Consider the following 18,233-nt stretch of genomic DNA (forward strand, 5'->3'; position numbering starts at 1 on the left):
GATCATGTGGGAGGTGGCATTTGACTTGAAGATTGCAGCGTGAGTAACTGCCTGACTCAGAAGAGTGGGAGAAGGGCTCTGGACACTTGAGCCTCGGCAGAAGTGTATGGTAAACCACACTTTGTCTCCCCCTTATCCTCGAAGGTAAATGTCAAGTTTTCTAATTCTTTTGAACGTTCTTAACTAGCCTTTATGGGCACACTCAGTATCTTAGAGAATAAAACAGTTGATGGAAACTTGCCCTAACAGTGTTCCAGTCCACGTCCAGAACAGGAGCATTGTGATGGCTTCTTGTCTCACACAAGAAATTTCCTCATAAGAGTGCCACCACACACTCTTGAAACCATCATAGCTACAGAGAAAATGGGTTAAATGCTAGAAAACTTGCCCTCAAAGACTTCCTATCATGTCTTATGAATGTTGCTCAGAAAAGCCCAATCTTGCTCATGTATAAAGAAGCCCTAGTGAACCCTCCTATAATATCCCAGTGTTTGAGGACCCAAGTCCTTTTAAACACTGCAAACAAGAAATGTGAGATCTCCCTCAACAATTCTGTATTGAACACTGTAGGTGTTCACCAGCATCTCTCAGCCCTGACCATTTGGGGAGGTGTATCTGCCATTTCCCTGAACTCCTCAGTTATTGTTGCTACAATCTCTGGCTCATCAGACACACCAAACAGGGTCACATTCAAATTAAGGAACTGTACTCGATCTAAATAAGAAAACAGCAGGACAACTGTCATATAGGTATCTTTAAGTGTGCAATATTTAAAGGTTAGATATCATCCATATGGGTATCTTTCTTGAAAGGAAACTTTTACCTTGTATTCCTCTATAAAATCTGAACAAAATCATATAATAATAACAACATAAAATATTTTGTGATTATTAAAGTATAGGTATATAAATGTTCATATAATTGCCATCTTTAAGAAGATTTTAAAAAGAAGTTTATATTTTCAGAAATTTTTTTATCTTTTTTCTTTTTCTATATTTGTGCTTATTGATGTTTTTTGCAGATTTTGCTTTTGTTTGAATATACTAATGACCATATCTATTTTTTAAATTGTATATAAAGTCTCACAAACCTGTTCTATATTAAAACACGGAACTGATCTAGGAAGGATGTTGAAAAATCATTTCCACATTCCCCTTAAATGTCCCTTAGCTTTGCTGCACAATTAATGTGGTCTCCAAATAGAAATCTGAACTGCACTGGAAACACAGAAGAAACTTGGAGCACTTGTTTTTATGATTTTTAAAAACTACTTTTCTAGTTTAGCTTGGAACGTAACACAGGTATGGAATATTGTTCATGTAGACAGATATCTTAAAATAATTTTCCCAAGAAATGGAACACCTTCCTAAGAACAATTTGAACTCTTTCATTTGTTTCAGGTGCCAACACCAAAGAGTATCAGGGGAACCAGCCCCCCATATTTCAACGTAGGTTTTCTATTTTCCCTAAGTGTTGGCTGGTCTGAGAAATAAAGAGAAAGAGTACAAAAGAAAGAAATTTTAAAGCTGGGTGTCTGGGAGTGACATCACATGTCGGCAGGTTCCGTGATACCCACCTGAGCCGCAAAACCAGCAAGTTTTTATCATGGATTTCAAAAGGGGAGGGAATGTATGAATACAGTGTGGGTCACGGAGATCACATGCCTCAAAGGCAAGAAAATATCACAAGGCAAATGGGGGCAGAGCAAGATCACAAGGCCAGGGCAAAATTAGAATTACTAATGAGGTTCCATGTCCCGTTGTGCACACATTGTCATTGATAAACATCTTAGCAGGAAACAGGGTTCAAGAGCAGAGAACTGGTCTGACTAGAATTCGCCAGGCTGGAATTTCCTAATCCTAGAAAGCCTGGGGACGCTCCAGGAGACCAGGGCATATTTCATTCCTTATCCACAACTGCATAAGACAGGCACTCCCAGAGCAGACATTTTAGAGGCTTCCCCCTGGGAGTGCATTCTTTTCCCAGTGCTGTTCCTTGCTGAGAAAAAGAATTCAGCAATATTTCTCTTATTCACTTTTGCAAGAAGAGAAATATGACTCTGTTCTGCCTGGCCCTGCAGGCAGTCAGCCTTTATGGTTATCTCCCTTGTTCCCTGAAAATCACTGTGATCCTGTTCCTTTTCTAGGTGCCCAGAATTCATATTGTTCAAACACACATGCTGTACAATTTGTGCAGATAATGCAATCATCACAGGATCCTGAGGTGACATACATCCTCAGCTTATGAAGATGACAGGATTAAGAGATTAAAGTAAAGACAGGCATGGGAAATTATAAGAGTATTGATTGGGGAAGTGATCAATGTACATGAAATCTTCATAATTTATGTTCTTCTGCCGTGGCTTCAGCCGGTCCCTTCGTTCGGGGTCCCTGACTTCCCACAACAAAAGAGCAAAGTTATGACCAGAGATAATGATTACTGTGATATTTATTTTTATATAGTTGTATACATATCAGGCATTTTAACAATCATTGGTTGCTATATTTCTATTTATTCCTATATTTATAACTTTCTGGTCATATGGGGCAAACTTTTTTAATGCAATATGCGCAAAATAAAGCCTACTCAATGAGAATTTGTTGTTCTGTCCCTTTGTACACCAGCAACAAGCTTTGCATTTTTTAATGAAATGCTTCTCTTTGTTATACTTTATCCATTAAAAGAGGAATTTATTTGAATTGAATCCACAGAACTTCCGCCTTAAAAATATTTTTCCATTTTAACAGTTGAACTATAATTAATTCTCTGAGCCTCCATAAATCTAGGTGAGTAGTCATTCCTTAATTAAGAGATCACATTTTCCAGACTTGTCAGGAACTCCTACTGAATTTGTGTACTGGCTCTCACAGTGCCAACAAAAAAGGAAAACACAACAAAACAAATGTATGATCATCCTTTATTAGGTAAAGAAAGTTTGGGAAAAAGATGGTGGGAGAGCTAAAAATATAATCCTAAATTACAGTGTAGATACATTAATTCCACTCTGTTTTCCAAGACATGTGAACCTATTGTGGATTGACAGAGGTCAAGATGCAGCAGTAATGAGGAATGAAGGCATGTCCCTGGGTAATTGGGCAGAATCTTGTTTGCCTCTTCTTAACTTTTCAGACCACTAAGAACTGCCATGATTTATCTGATCAGTTGAAATCTGCTTTAAAAGAGAGAGCTCGGCCGGGCATGGTGGCTCATGCTTGTAATCCTAGAATTTTGAGAGGCCAAGGTGGGTGGATCACTTGAGACCAGGAGTTCGCGACCAGCCTGGCCAACATGCTGAAATGCCACGTCTACTAAAGATACTAAAAATTAGACTGGCATGGTGGCCTGTGCCTGCAAACCCAGCTACTATGGAGGCTGAGGCGGGAGAATTGCTTGAACCTTGGAGGCAGATGTTGCAGTGAGCTGAGATTGTGCCACTGCACTCCAGCCTGGGTGACAAAGCAAGACCCCATCTTGAAAAAATAAATAAAGGAGGAGCTAATTCTCTCTCCTAGTGATTCTTGTGTGTGTGTGTGTGTGTGTGTGTGTTCAAAGTGGGAATGAAAATGAGAGTTAACACTTTACCTTGGCCTCAGAAATACCCTAAGAAGTTTACATGTATACATCAATTCATTTAATTCTTTGAGCAATATTTAGATTGGTGCAAAATGAAAGTAATGGCAAAAAACTGCAATTACTTTTGCACCAACCTAAACATCAGGAAGGTACCATTATTATCTCCATTTTACAGTGGAGACTTAAACACTTAAGGAATGTGCTCATGATCTTTCAGCAAGTAGAGAAAACGAAGTTTGAATCTAACTTTAACTGTGTACTTAACCAGTATGCTATAAACTGCCTCCCTGTTTCACAATTCTTCAGTAGAAGCATGGCTGTTTTGAAAGGCCAAGACTGTGTTATTGCGGCAAGAGTGAAGGTTTTAAAGGAAACTGTTCAAAGTCAATTTCATTGAGACTTAAGAAACAAAATATGATCACTTTTAAACTTAAATCTAATTTTTTTTTCAAAATACTACTTCTGTTATGCACATCAATTTTTCATGTAGCTAAATATACTTTTTAATTGAAGATGTATTTTCAACCAATATTGAGCTTCAACCACTGTTCAAATTTTATCTGCCCTTAACTGTAGATTAGCTCAAACTTTGTGTTTGAATAAAAGTGTTGAGTTATTAAAAAAAAAATTCCTTAGCCTCTTGAGCAGAAGGAGTTTTTAGTACCCCAAAAGTACAGGAGATACATGGGGCCAGAAATTAAATTGTAATGCTTGGTTAGGATCAAGTTCTAAAAGACTCTTGAAAACATATGAGGATATTTTATTCAAAGAGTCTTTTGGAGCTATCCAGGGATTATAAGCAGTGGACCTGCAATATGTAATTATGCTTCCTACATATGATTATATATAGGCTTAGCTACAAGAATGTGTTGACCAGTATGTTGATCACCCTCTTATACCTAGTGTTTAACAGGCAGTGTTATTAAATTTGAAATAATAAATCAATTGATAGCACAGAGAAAGCTTGAAAGAAGAAATAGAAGAGTACATGAGAGATGAAAAAGGCCTGATCTGAATTGGTAGCAGTGAGGTGAAGAGAAAGAAACTAACAAGAAAATCTTTATCGTCCAGGTGAATCATGTTGATTTAGGTTTTTAGACATCTCCTCATTCATTCTCAGGTTTGCTTTGCCTCTTTCTCTGCCACTGTCTCTCTGCTGTCATGAAAAAGAACACTGAGGTTAAATTCGGAGTAACTTCTAGCCTAGTTGCTATGTATTAGGTAATGAGACTATGAATTTTTGTTGGGCCTTAGTTTCCACACCTCTGAGATGAGTTAAAAGTAATACTTAACTCAAAGGATATTTATGAGGCTTGTGATATGTGAAAAAAGTGGAACAAAGCATTCAATGATTTGTTTGATCTGAATATAATTTATTGTGAAGGAAGTGCGATTTAACTTGCAGTCAATACAAAACCCTTGTGAAAATAAGCATAACACAGCTATTCTTACATGTGTGTCCATAAAGTATACTTCGTTAAAATTTTAAAACATAAGAATAACATTAATAGTGTAAGCAAAACATTTATAAGTTCCAAACTGTGAGAATATGAAAAGTTAAACATTTGTGTCACTTTAAAAAGGTAGCTTGATTTATTCAAGCTTAAAATAATCAGTGAGGCAGAACTAAAAAACAAAAACAAAAAACTATTCCGAAATTCATATGGAACCAAAAAAGATCCCAAATAGCCAAAGCAATCCTGATCAAAAAGAGCAAAACCAGAGACATCACAATACCGGACTTAAAACTATACTACGAGCCACAGTAACCAAACAGTATGGTACTGCTACAAAAACAGACGCATAGACCAATGTAACAGGATAGAGAACCCAGAAATAAAGCCGCACACCTACAACCATCTGATCTTCAATGAAGGTGGCAACAACAAGCAATGGGGAAAGGACTCCCTATTCAATAAATGGTGCTGGGATAACTGGCTAGCCATATGCAGAAGACTGAAACTGGACCCACACCTTTTACCTTATATAAAACTTAACTCAAGATGGATTAAAGACTTAAATGTAAGACCTAACTGTAAAAAAATCCTAGAAGAAAATCTAGGAAATACCATTCTGGACACTGGGTTTGACAAAAAATTTATGACTAAGTTCCAAAAAGCAATTGCAACAAAAACAAACATTGACAACATGGGACCTCATTAAATTAAAGAGCTTCTGCACAGCAAAGGAAACTATTAACAGCATAAATAGGCAACCTATAGAGTGGGAGAAAATATTCACAAACTGTATTTGACAAAGGTCTAATATTTAGAACCTATAAGGAACCTAATTCAACAAGCAAAAAGCAAATAACCCCATTAAAAAATGGACAAAGGACATAAGTAGATGCTTCTTAACAGAAGACACATATGCAACCAACAAAGATATGAAAAAGTCTCAATATCACTAATCATTAGAGAAATGCAAATCAAAACCACAATGAGATACTATCTCCTACCAGTCAAAATGGCTATAATTAAAATGTCGAAAATTAACAGATGTTGGTGAGGTTGCAGAGAAAAGGGAACACTTATACATGTTGGCAGGAATGGAAATTAGTTCAGCCACTGTGGAAAGCCATTTGGAGATTTCTCAAAGAACTTAAAACTATCATTCAACCCAGAAATCCCATTACTGGGTATATACCCAATAGAAAATAAATTATCCTACCAAAAGACACATGCACTTGAATGTTCACTGCAGCATTATTCACATTAGCAAAGACATGGAAGCAACCTAGATGCCCACCAACCATGGACTGCATAAATAAAATATGGTACATGTATACCATGGAATACTATGCAGCCATAAAAAGGATGAAATCATGTCCTTTGCAGTAACATGAACACAGCTGGAGGCCACTATACAAGGCAAATTAAGTCAGAAACTGAAAACCAAAGACTAAGTGGGAGCTAAATAATGAGTACACACAGACACAAAGATGAGAACAGTAGATATTAGGAACTACTAGATGGAGGACAGTGGGAAAGAGGCAAGAGTCGAAAAACTATCTGGTACTATGATCACTACCTGGGTGACAGAAGTATCCCTACACCAAACCTCAGCAACATGCAATTTACCCATGTAACAAACCTGCACATGTACCCTCTGAACCTAAAATAAAAGAAAAAACAATGAAAACAACACCAACTATAACAACAAATTAGTGAGGTGGTTAGGAGTACAGGCTTTAGACCATGATGGGCCTAGTTTTGTCATTAGTAGAATATGTGGAGCGATAGCAATTTCACATGGTTACTGTACAGATTAAAAATATATGCTTTATTGAGATATAACAAATGCTCAATCAATGCTACTTTTTTAGACCTGAAGTTATCTTTTCAAAATCATATCAACTTTTAGAATCCTAGCTGATCAATTTTTGAATATTTATTTACCTAAAGTGACTTACAGATGACTCCACATAACATTGTCTACAGAACTATGGTACCAAAGCAGAGATGTTTTGTTTCATATGAATGTGTCTTCTGAGCCTAGGTCATTACTGATGGAGTTCCTGTTACCAGTTATGTCAGCTTTGACATAGTCCAAAGGGCGTATATAGAAGCATCTCAAAAATAGTTTTATTATCCTAAAGCTTTGTTGGTTGTAAGTTTAGTTTCTGTGTTCCTTCCATACTATTTTTTGAAATGTTTATATTTTTTACCAGAAGACTTTTGTTTCTCAAAAACTTAAACTCTATTTCTATAAACTAAATTAAAATATATAAAAATCATGAAATTCTAGTTCTAAACATGCACATTATTCTTATGTTTTAAATCATTCATAAAATTTTTATATGAACAGAATGGCCCACAAAGGATAAATCCATAACTACTTTCTGTATTTTGTCTGTTATCACTTGAGATAAAATATTGCAGCTTTTGTATTTCTTTTCTTAGAATATATCCACACCACACATTAGTAGGGAATCTTGTTTGAGGAATTCTTTCCCAAATTTAAGTTTTGGCTAACAAAGGAGTACAGTGGATGACAATGTTATGCTTTACGTTAGTGATTCTCTATCCAGGCCATATAGTAACATCACCTGAGAACTTGAAAGATACACTTCTTCCAGCAGAACCATCCAACACCAATTTAAATCTGAATTCCAGGGGTGGGTCCCAAACATGGAATTTTTTCTTATCCTAGTTTCCCAGATGGTTCTGATTTACAGAGAAAAAGCCACTGCTTTACACTTGAGAACCCTCAAAAACATGACTAATCTTTTTTATTTCAGATTTTAGACAATGCTACACCTACACATGTTTAAGTCCTACCACTTTCAGCTGTTTCCCTGACCTTTGACTCTTACACATTTTGTTTGTTTGCTACAGGTTTGCTGCATATGGTTGGCACACTGTGCACTGGACAATGGAATGTGGCTGACCAGGCATTGGGAGAGATGGAAATCCAACCCCCTGAATGTTCACAACCGTGCAATCTACCATTCCCCTCATGAACGGATGCCCTTGTCCTACTTACTGCATGGACTAGCTGCAGTTCTGTGAACATAAATAAGAATTTGTGAGTTTGTTTTGTTTCTAGCGACTTTTTTTTTCAAAAATTCAATTTCTAACCAAACTGTACATGTAGAAACAAAGAGAAATAATCAATTAGGTCAATAAGAATTTGTTTATTTGGTTTTATGGTTTTTTTCTCTACCAGTTGAATTCCTTTATTAATAAAGGAATTTATACCTTGTAGTTCAAGAAATAATTGTAAAATATCAGAAAGAGCATTGGACTAGGAAATAGAAATCCAAACACTAGTTACTGGCCTTGTGATCATGTACAAATCACTTGAGTCTCTAAGCCTTAGTTTCCCCAACTTTGAAATGAAAGAAAAATGTATGTTTTATGGCCATTCACAGGATTATTATTAGAAAAAAAGTGTTTCCAGCCATTCACAGATTATTAGAAAAAAAGTGTTTCTGAATACCTTTTTTTTCTACCGGTTCTCGCTCTGTCGCCCAGGCTGGAGTGCAGTGGTGTGATCTCGGCTCACTGCAAGCTCTGCCTCCCGGGTTTACTCCATTCTCCTGCCTCAGCCTCCTGAGTAGCTGTGACTACAGGCGCCCGACAGCACTCCTGGCTAATTTTTTGTATTTTTGGTAGAGAAGGGGTTTCACCATGTTAGCCAGGATGGTCTCAATCTCCTGACCTCGTAATCCGCCTGCCTCAGCCTCCCAAAGTGCTGGGATTACAGGCGTGAGCCATGGCACTAGGCCTCTGAATACCTTTTATAAAATACAGCTATGTTCTTGAAAGTCCCCTGCTCAAAAGGCCTTCAATGGCTCCCAGTTGCATGTGAACTGAGCTTGGCTGACAAGGATAATTACCAGGAGACGGTAAAGTTTTTCTACCTCACCCCTCAGAGATTTCAATTCTAATTTAGTGAGGCTGTGATGAGACCAAGAAACTCATATTATTGAAAGCACACTTGAAGATTTTGAGTATTAACCAGATTTAGACAGTATTCAACTATAGAACATAAAAGTGAGGATGAGGTGTAAGGAAGAACAAGGCTGGGGCATTATAGAAACTGAAAGCCCTTTGCAAGTCACCCTCACTTCCAGACCCCACCCCAACCTGCTGCTTTCAGGAACCATTCAGGATTAATACATCTCAGTTGAGACCCAGAGATGTATCATTTGGAAAAGCATTCCTCATTATTTTAATTACTCCTTCCTTCTCCAACCTGGTTAGGCACCATTGCTTTACTGTATAATTGTTTAATAAAGCTTTATTCCAAAGCATGTCATTCAAGGTCATCTGTGATTGGCAATGACCTGCCTTCCCAAGTTTATCTTCCACTACTAATCCTCATATATGCCACAGTCCAGCTAAACCCAACTAAATTCATTTTCCTGAACAGAGCCTAAATGTTCCAACCTCTTTGTCTTTGTACATTCCTTCCTATAGATTGCCCTTCCGTCTTTACATGGACTTAGATTTTTGAGTTTGAAGTTCACAGAATTGATGGGGGAGGGGTTAAAGCAAGCCTTTTTAAGAAAATGTATATAAAATTAGGTACAATAGTAATTATATATTTAGAAGGGATCCATACATGTGAGAAGTTCTAAAGCTTAACTTCATTAACTTTAAATTAGATACATTTTTAATTGTTTTGAAACTGTATGGACCATTCCAGACCTAGCTGTAAAGCTCCCTCCCAGCAGGCACTTTATCTGATCCTCCTTAATATATTCCATAATGTGTATTGATTTCTCTCTTCTGGAATTTACCATATCTATTCTTGTAGAGTGTTGTAGTCGTGCAGGGTAGTATCATGAAGGATTAACCAATAACACTTTTTCTACAACTCCTTGAACCTTGTGGCTCTTCCCACCAGTTCAGAAAGCTGATATAATGCACAGTTATAGCTATGAGAAGTGTCCTACAGCACATTACAAAAAATCTGGAAACAATTCTTGGCTTTTTAATTTAGTCATTCTTATATAACGACTACCAGAAATAACTTAACTGTACAGAGAAGTGACTACAAACCAGACACATATGCTCCATTCAGCCCAAACTAAATGAATCCCCAACTTAATCCCCCTTATCAGATTCCATCTCACACTGCTGATAAGACAGGCAATAGAAGTGAAAAAACACTGATATGGTTAGGCTTTGTGTCCCCACCCAAATCTCATCTTGAATTATAATTCCCATAATCCCCATGTGTCAAAGGAGAGACCAGGTGGAGGTTAATTTGATAAAGGGGGAGGTTTCCCCAATGCTGCTCTCATAATAGTAACTTCTCACGAGATGTGATGGTTTTATAAGTGTTTGGTAATTCCTCCTGCATTCATTATCCCTCCTGCAGCCTTGTGAAGGAGGTGCCTTGTTTCCCCTTTGCCTTACACCATGATTGTAAGTTTCCTGAGGCCTCCGCAACCATACTGAACTGTGAGCCAATTATATCTCTTTCCTTTATAAATTACTCAGCCTCAGGCAGTGTATTAGTTCATTTTCTCACTGCTGATAAAGAGATACCTGAGACTGGGCAATTTACAAAAGAAAGAGGTTTAATTGGACTTACAGTTTCACATGGCTGGAGAAGCCTCATAATCATGGCAGAAGGCAAAGAGGGGCAAGTCACATCTTACATGGATGGCAGCAGGCAAGAGAGACAGAGTTTATGTAGGGGAACTCCTCTTTTTAGAACCATCTGATCTCATGAGACTTATTCACTATCATGAGAACAGCATGGGAAAGACTTGACCCCATGGTTCAATTACCTCCCACCAAATCTCTCCCACAAGACGTGGGAATTCAAGATGAGATCTGGGTGGGGACACCAGCCAAACCACATCATTCTGCCCCTGGTCCCACCTAAATCTCATGTCCTCCCATTTCAAAACCAATTATGCCTTCCCAACACTCCTCTAAAGTCTTTTTTTGTTGTTGTTGTTGAGACCGAGTCTCACTCTGTCACCCAGGCTTGAGTGCAGTGGCACGATCTCGGCTGACTGCAAACTCTGCCTCCTGGGTTCACGCCATTCTCCTGCCTCAGCCTCCCGAGTAGCTGGGACTACAGGCACCCGCCACCACACCCAGCTAATTTTTTGTATTTTTAGTAGAGACAGGGTTTCACTGTGTTAGCCAGGATGGCCTCGATCTCCTGACCCTGTGATCCACCCGCCTCGGCCTCCCAAAGTGCTGGGATTACAGGCATGAGCCACCGCCCCTGACCTAAAGTCTTAATTCATTTCAGCATTAACTCAAAAGTTCACAGTCCAATGTCTTACTTGAGACAAGGCAAGTCCCTTCCACCTATGAGCCTGTAAAATCAAAAGCAAGTTAGTTACTTCCTAGATACAATGAGGGTACAGGCATTGGGTAAATAGAGCCATTCTAAATGGGAAAAATTGGCCAAAACAAAGGGGCTACAATGCAAGCCCAAAATCCAGAGGGGCAGTCAAATCTTAAACCTCCAAAATGATCTCCTTTGACTCCATGTCTCACATTTAGGTCATGCTGATGCAAGAGGTGGGTTCCCATGGTCTTGAGCAGCTCTGCCCCTGTGGCTTTGCAGGGTACAGCCTCCCTCCTGGCTGCTTTCATGGGCTGGCATTGAGTTTCTGTGACTTTTCCAGGCACACAGTGCAAGCTGTCACTGGATCTACCATTCTAGGTTCTGGAGGACAGTGGCCCTCTTCTCACAGTGCCACTAGGCAGTGCCCCAGTAGGGACTCTGTGTGGGGGCTCTGACCCCACATTTCCCTTCCACACTGCCATAGCAGATTTTTTCCATGAAGGTCCCACCCCTGCAGCTAACTTCTGCCTGGGCACTCAGGCATTTCCATACCTCTTCTGAAAAATGCGCGGAGGTTCACAAACCCCAGTACTTGACTTTTGTGCACCCCCAGGCTCAACACCATGTGGAAGCTACCAAGGTTTGGGATTAGCACTATCTGACCATGGCCCTAGCTGTACATTGGCCCCTTCCAACCATGGCTAGAGCAGCTGGCACACAGGGCACCAAGTTCCTAGGCTGCATACAAAATGGGGACCCTGAGCCCAGCCCAGAAAAACACTTTTTCCTCCTAGGCCTCCTGGCCTGTGATGGGAGGGGCTGCTGTGAAGACCTCTGACATGCCCTGGAGATAGTTTCCCCATTGTCTTGGGAATTAACATTTGGCCCCTGGTTACTTATGCAAATTTTTGCAGCCAGCTTGAATTTCTCCTCAGAAAATGTGATTTTCTTGTCTATCACATTGATACTGTCCCCATCTCCAAATCCATAACTTAATCACATCTGCAAGTTCCCTTTCTCACATTAGGTGACACAGGTTCCAGGGACTGGGATGTGTATCTTTCAAAGGGCCCTTTTTCAGCTTACCTCGAAGCACCAAATTGCTAAATAAAGTATTATGTGGGTTTGGACAATGATAGATAATACCTGTTCCCCTTTTACAGGTAGCAAAGGAGCCTATTGAAGTTTTCTGTAACCCTAATGAAAGAAACTGGCCACCTAATAACAAGTGAGATAGGATTTTCCTTCAGTCCACAGGGAGAAAGGCTGGAGAAGCATTTAACTTAATTTAAAGTGTGACACTTCCTTGCCTTTGTGAAGTAAGATACTTATCTACCACAGGAATTCTGACTTCCTCGAAGGGAACTTTCCTTTCCTCTCCTCTGTATTCATTTGGAACCAATTCCATAGTCTACATACTCTACTCTAAAGCTTGCTACATTTACTAAAATTGAGTTTATTTGTGTGTCTGTGTCCTGGACTAAAAGAGTTATTTTTGTGTTAAAAACCATTCCCCAGGGCCAGGTGTATTACATAAATATTAAACTGTATCAATAAGGAAATAAATAAGTTGCAAGGTAAGAGTACTGAAAAATGCTCTAAACACTGTGTTTTGATTTTTCATTTTTATACTTTACTAGAAAAAATAAGTGGAGAGAAAGATTGAAGGGCAAAAAACAGTTATTGAGGAGCCTGTCTTTATTTCACCTTCAAAACAACCTTCCAGAAGGGTTATTTGAATTTTTACAGATAAGAAAATTATGTAATTTATCCAAAACTACTTAGGGACTAAGTAGTAAAATTGGATGTAGAGTAGTTACTGTGTTGTTCTTGACACTGTATTTCTTTGACATTGCATTATTTCTATTTATTTAGAACATCATATTTATGTAGAATTTGTTCATCAGATCTTTTTTTCTAGTTTCCCATGGATTGGTCAAATTATTGCTCTGTTTGCTGAAAATAGTACATGCTCCTTCTCCCTCCTGCTTTTTTCCTTTCCTCCAACTCCCACTGCCCCTTCAGGGATGAGGCACAGTTACTTCCTGGGGCCAAATGGAATCCTGCTGTGCGTGAACACCGGAAAGAAGCTGTGCTTCTTCCTTTCCTCACTCCCTCCCCTGAATAAATCCTGGCTGCTCTGGGAGTGTTTATTCAGGCGAGCGTTTCCATCCCACAGGGGAGAAAACCAGGCTCATTAAATCCTGAATAGTACTTAGTATTGCTGAGATAAATTTTTTAAAAAGAGGATTTAGTTTTGAATATTAGAAAAAAAGTGTATGAACTGGCACATGAAACAATCTCCTCAGGGAAGTGTTGAAATCCATAAAATTTAAGTTACAAATTTTAGGAAGTATGCCAAACAGGTAGATGCTGACTGAAAAATGAAGTACATCTCTAAATAAGATCCATTCCCATTTCCAGTGATTTTATAATTCATCCCTTATTTCTGGCTTTATGTATTTGAGACCTCCACCAGATATTCTTGTTACAATTGCAAGTTCACCCTGATTCCCAGCCTGTTTTCTCATGTAAAGACAGCAAGCTTCCTTGCAATGCAGGGATGAGATTGAACTCTCACTGAAATGTTCAATGCATATTGTTATAATTACTTCATTTCAAAATAATGATTTTTGTTATTTTTTAAATAACCAAGATATCAAATATAGTCTACTAGCTGTCACAGAGCTACACTAGTGAAATAAATGCACAAAATCACCTTGACAAATCTCAACAATATCCCACCTTTTTTTTTTTTTTTTTTTTTGCTGAAGTGAAGTTGCGTGAACACGGCTCACTGCAGGGTCAACCTCCTGGGCTCAAGCGATCTTCCAACCTCAGCCTCCTGAGTATCTGGGACTACAGGCACACATCATCAACCTTGGCAAATTTTTTTAAATTATTATTTTTTGTAGAGACGGGGTCTCACTATATTGCCCAGGGTGGTCTCTAACTCTTGGGCTCAAATGATCCTCCTACCTCAGCCTCCCAAAGTGCTGGGATTATAGGCTTTAGCCACTGTGCCTAGTCAATCCTTCACTTTTAACTACTGAAAAGAGTTGGTAGTCAACAGCAATTATTTCAACAAGATTTTGTTCGGATTTCTAACCTTTATAAATTCAAATTTCTAAGAAACTTCCCTCCTAGAGTTTTCTTTAAAGTCTATTTTTTTAAAAAAAATTGTAAGAACAAATATGTTTTAGGGGGTCTTCTTTTTCTTTAATACTTTTTTATTTTGTTTATAGTCTTATATATATCATTCCATATGAAGATGATTTACCATAGGTGTAGTCACTCATGATTTTGGAGTTTTTAATTCATCATGTAATTTTTAAGCAGCTTTTAATTCATCTTCATAATACCTGAAGAATTCGCAAACAGGACTTTTCTTCCAGAAAGACTTATGGCCTAAATGCAATTAAATAGTTAAAAATTAAAGTCTGTGATAAATTTTTTTATTATGAATGCTATCAATTGCTTAATGTTTAAATGATATGTAGGTTATAAATATACAAACAATTCCATGAATATTATTATTATATTATAACCTTATCTGTATTTTTCTGCCTCAAATTATTATTTAATATTTAGAAACGTGCTGGTTCAAAATGTTTTAATAAAATATTGAGCTAATAATCCTCCTGCAATAATTATATTAATTGTTAATGTTTTTCCCTCTTTTAACTATTTTGAAGTTTCTTCACAACTGTTTCTATACATAGAGCTAGAATTTTTCATAATCTTGAAATATTAGGTACAATTAACATCCTATATGACTGATAAAATTTTACCATATAAAGCACAAAAGAAAATTTCACTCCACATTACATCTAGAATGTTAAACACTATTAAAAAGTGAATATTAAGATATTAAAAATTAATGTAAATGGCACACAGTCATCTTAATATCAGTGCTACCATGCTTTTAGGTATGTTGTTAGCCTATGCAATCACATTAATATCAATGATGCACAAATTCAAGGTTACCAGGAAAATATTATTGAAGTTGGCATTTGGTTATTTTTGGCTTTCCAAAAACTGAAATTGCACCTGAAAAGCAGATTTTGGCCAGAGCAGATAGCAGAATATTGAGGCCAAATCCAAAATTGGATGCAACCGAAGTAATTTTATTAATCAATAAGAAGAGGTAGTCAACACAATGGAAATTCTCATGTATAAAACTACTGAAAAAATGTTAAATGTTACTAGTTTGGAATGCAGAATACCAACATGTTTTACTGGCTTTATAATGGATACAACCTAAGTTTAATGATGTCCTTTTGTTTAGAGACAGAGTCTGGCTCTGTCACCCAAGCTGAAGGCACTATTGTAGCTCACTGCATCCTTGAACTACTGGGCTTAAGTGATCCTTCTGCAGCAGCCTCCCAAGTAGCTAAGACTACAGGCACATGCCACTGCACCTGCTAATTTTTCGTAGATACAGGTTATCACTTTATTGCTCAGCCTGTTCTCAAACTCCTGGCTTCAAGCAATTCTCCTGCTTTGGCCTCCCAAAGGCTACAATTACAGGCGTGAGCCACCATGCTCAGCTAATGATGTCACATTTTACTAATAGTTCAAAAATGCTATTAAAATACAAACTATGGAAATCAACTGCTCCCATTATTTTGCAGCTTTTTAAAATAATGTTCTTCAAATTCAACCTCACTTCAAGCATTCCAGTGTTCATGTAACAAAACAAGTAACGAAAGTTATTAGAAGCAAATAGATTTTCTTACTGAGAAGGAACACTGGTAATTTCAATGCTCAAATATGTGTGTGTTGCCTACATACAGCAGATTCCCCAGCAATTAAAAATGGCCACTCAAAATGTCAGTAAACCAAGACATCTGTGTTTACGTAGTAAAACAAATTGGACTTCATAAAAGCCATGATTAAAAAAAGGGTATGTATCATATCTATTGTGAACACAATCCTGATGCCCTGGAGTTGCTTTTACTGACTCACAAAAGCCAATTGTTAAAAATCAGGAATTATGTGAGAAGCGGTTGAGGCACTGGTGACTTCAAATCAGCCACGGTGGGAATATATATACCATGATAATTGGAAAATCAGAGCTTCTTTTTTTTGTTCTTTTTGTAGTGGTGGTGATGTTCTAGCTTTCCTTTTCTGCAAGCCATTTTATCAGCACACCCTTAACTACAACCTAAGCATTCAATTCAAACATTTAAAAAACTAGGCATAAACTTGATCTTGGGTCATATTTTCACAATTATATAAAATTCATAGATGCCAATTTATATTTCATTTTTCTTTATTTTTGTATCCACAATTTGTTCTCTTTGCCTCTCAAAAGAAAATGCTAGTAGCTTTTCTGCTTTTAAGTATGAATTTCATGGGATTTTTCATGCTATAGCAAAAGCAAAAAACAATTTTTGATCAAAAGAAAAACATTTTAATGCTCAATACAACAGATGTTCAAAGACAGCTTTGGAGTAAACATCAGTACCATCTGGATGACCTGCCACCATATGCAGATGGGAAACTGCTACTTAATAGTTTCTGTGAGAAGGACAGTGTAAAATATTATAGTATTTAAAATTAAATGATGTTTGCATACCCAAAGTTGATATCATTTTCAGATGTTCTTCAATTCACTGGTTATTATGATTTATTCCAGACATTACTTGAAAGGAAATAAAAGTAAATTTTTTATAATAGATTAAAAGTTTATTAGTTACTGAAATTGATCATAAAGCCACATATAATTTTATTTTTTTTAAAAAAAAAGATGTAATGTGTAAGTATATATGTCTAGGACAAACAAAACAAGAAAGACCCCATCAAGATCTCTAATGAAATGCATTATTTATGTAACTGTTTCATAGTTTTCACAAAAATAACCCCTTGATCTGGGTTCTGAAAGTTGTAAAGAAAAAAATAATTATTATAATCGCAGTGAGAAAATTATCTATTTTAGTGTTCAGTAGTCCCTTTTACCACTTTTTATTTCTTATTTATTTTTCCATTTAACAAGAAATAGATTCTTAATGATGACGAATAATTTTTAAAATTGGAGGAATCTTACTGAGACTGTGAGACCACAAAGCATAACAAGGTATGCAGCAACAAATATAAACAAACTTGTCATCTAACATTTAGACTTTCAGCCAGAGCTGTTCTTTTATTTCTTTTTTATTTCTTTTTCCTTCTTTTTTCTTTTCTTTTTTTTTTTTTTTTTTTTTTTTTTTTTTTGAGACAGGATCTCGCTCTGTCACTCAGGCTGGCATGCAGTGGCGTGATTACAGCTCACTACAGCCTCGACCTCCCAGGCTCAAGGGATCCTCCTTATTCAGCCTCCCAAGTAGCTGGGACTACAAACTCATGCCACCACAACCAGCTTATTTTTAAATTTTCTGTAGAGATGGGGTCTTACCATGTTGCCCAAGCTGGTCTCGATCAAGTGATCACCCACCTCTGCCTCCAAAAGTGCTGGGATTGTACGTGTGTGCCACTGTGTCTGGTCCTAGATCTGTTCTAATCTGTATGGAGCTCTATCAACTCTTATTCAATAACTATTTGAAAGATAAAGAACAATGAAAAATGGCAAATCTTAATTATTTGCATATGTGATTTATTATTTAAAAAAAGCTGTTTACAGAAAGTAGTGAATCAATTACATTGTTAGTAGTTTCCAAATGATGATGAGCATTCAAAAACATCCAATCTCTGAACAATTGTTTCTCTATTAGTGCAAGAAATGACATGTCTGGCAATTTAAAAATGAACTTGACACACTTTGTAATATATAATTAATGTGCTGTCAATATGTATATGTAATACATGTGATATGCAGTGAGTATGCGTGCACATATGTACAAAACAACCATAAAGTCACCATACTTAAGCTCTCTCTTAATTATTAGCATTTGAGA

The sequence above is a fragment of the Gorilla gorilla genome, chromosome 7 (genome assembly GCF_029281585.2).
Source record: "Gorilla gorilla gorilla isolate KB3781 chromosome 7, NHGRI_mGorGor1-v2.1_pri, whole genome shotgun sequence".
NCBI lineage: Eukaryota > Metazoa > Chordata > Mammalia > Primates > Hominidae > Gorilla > Gorilla gorilla.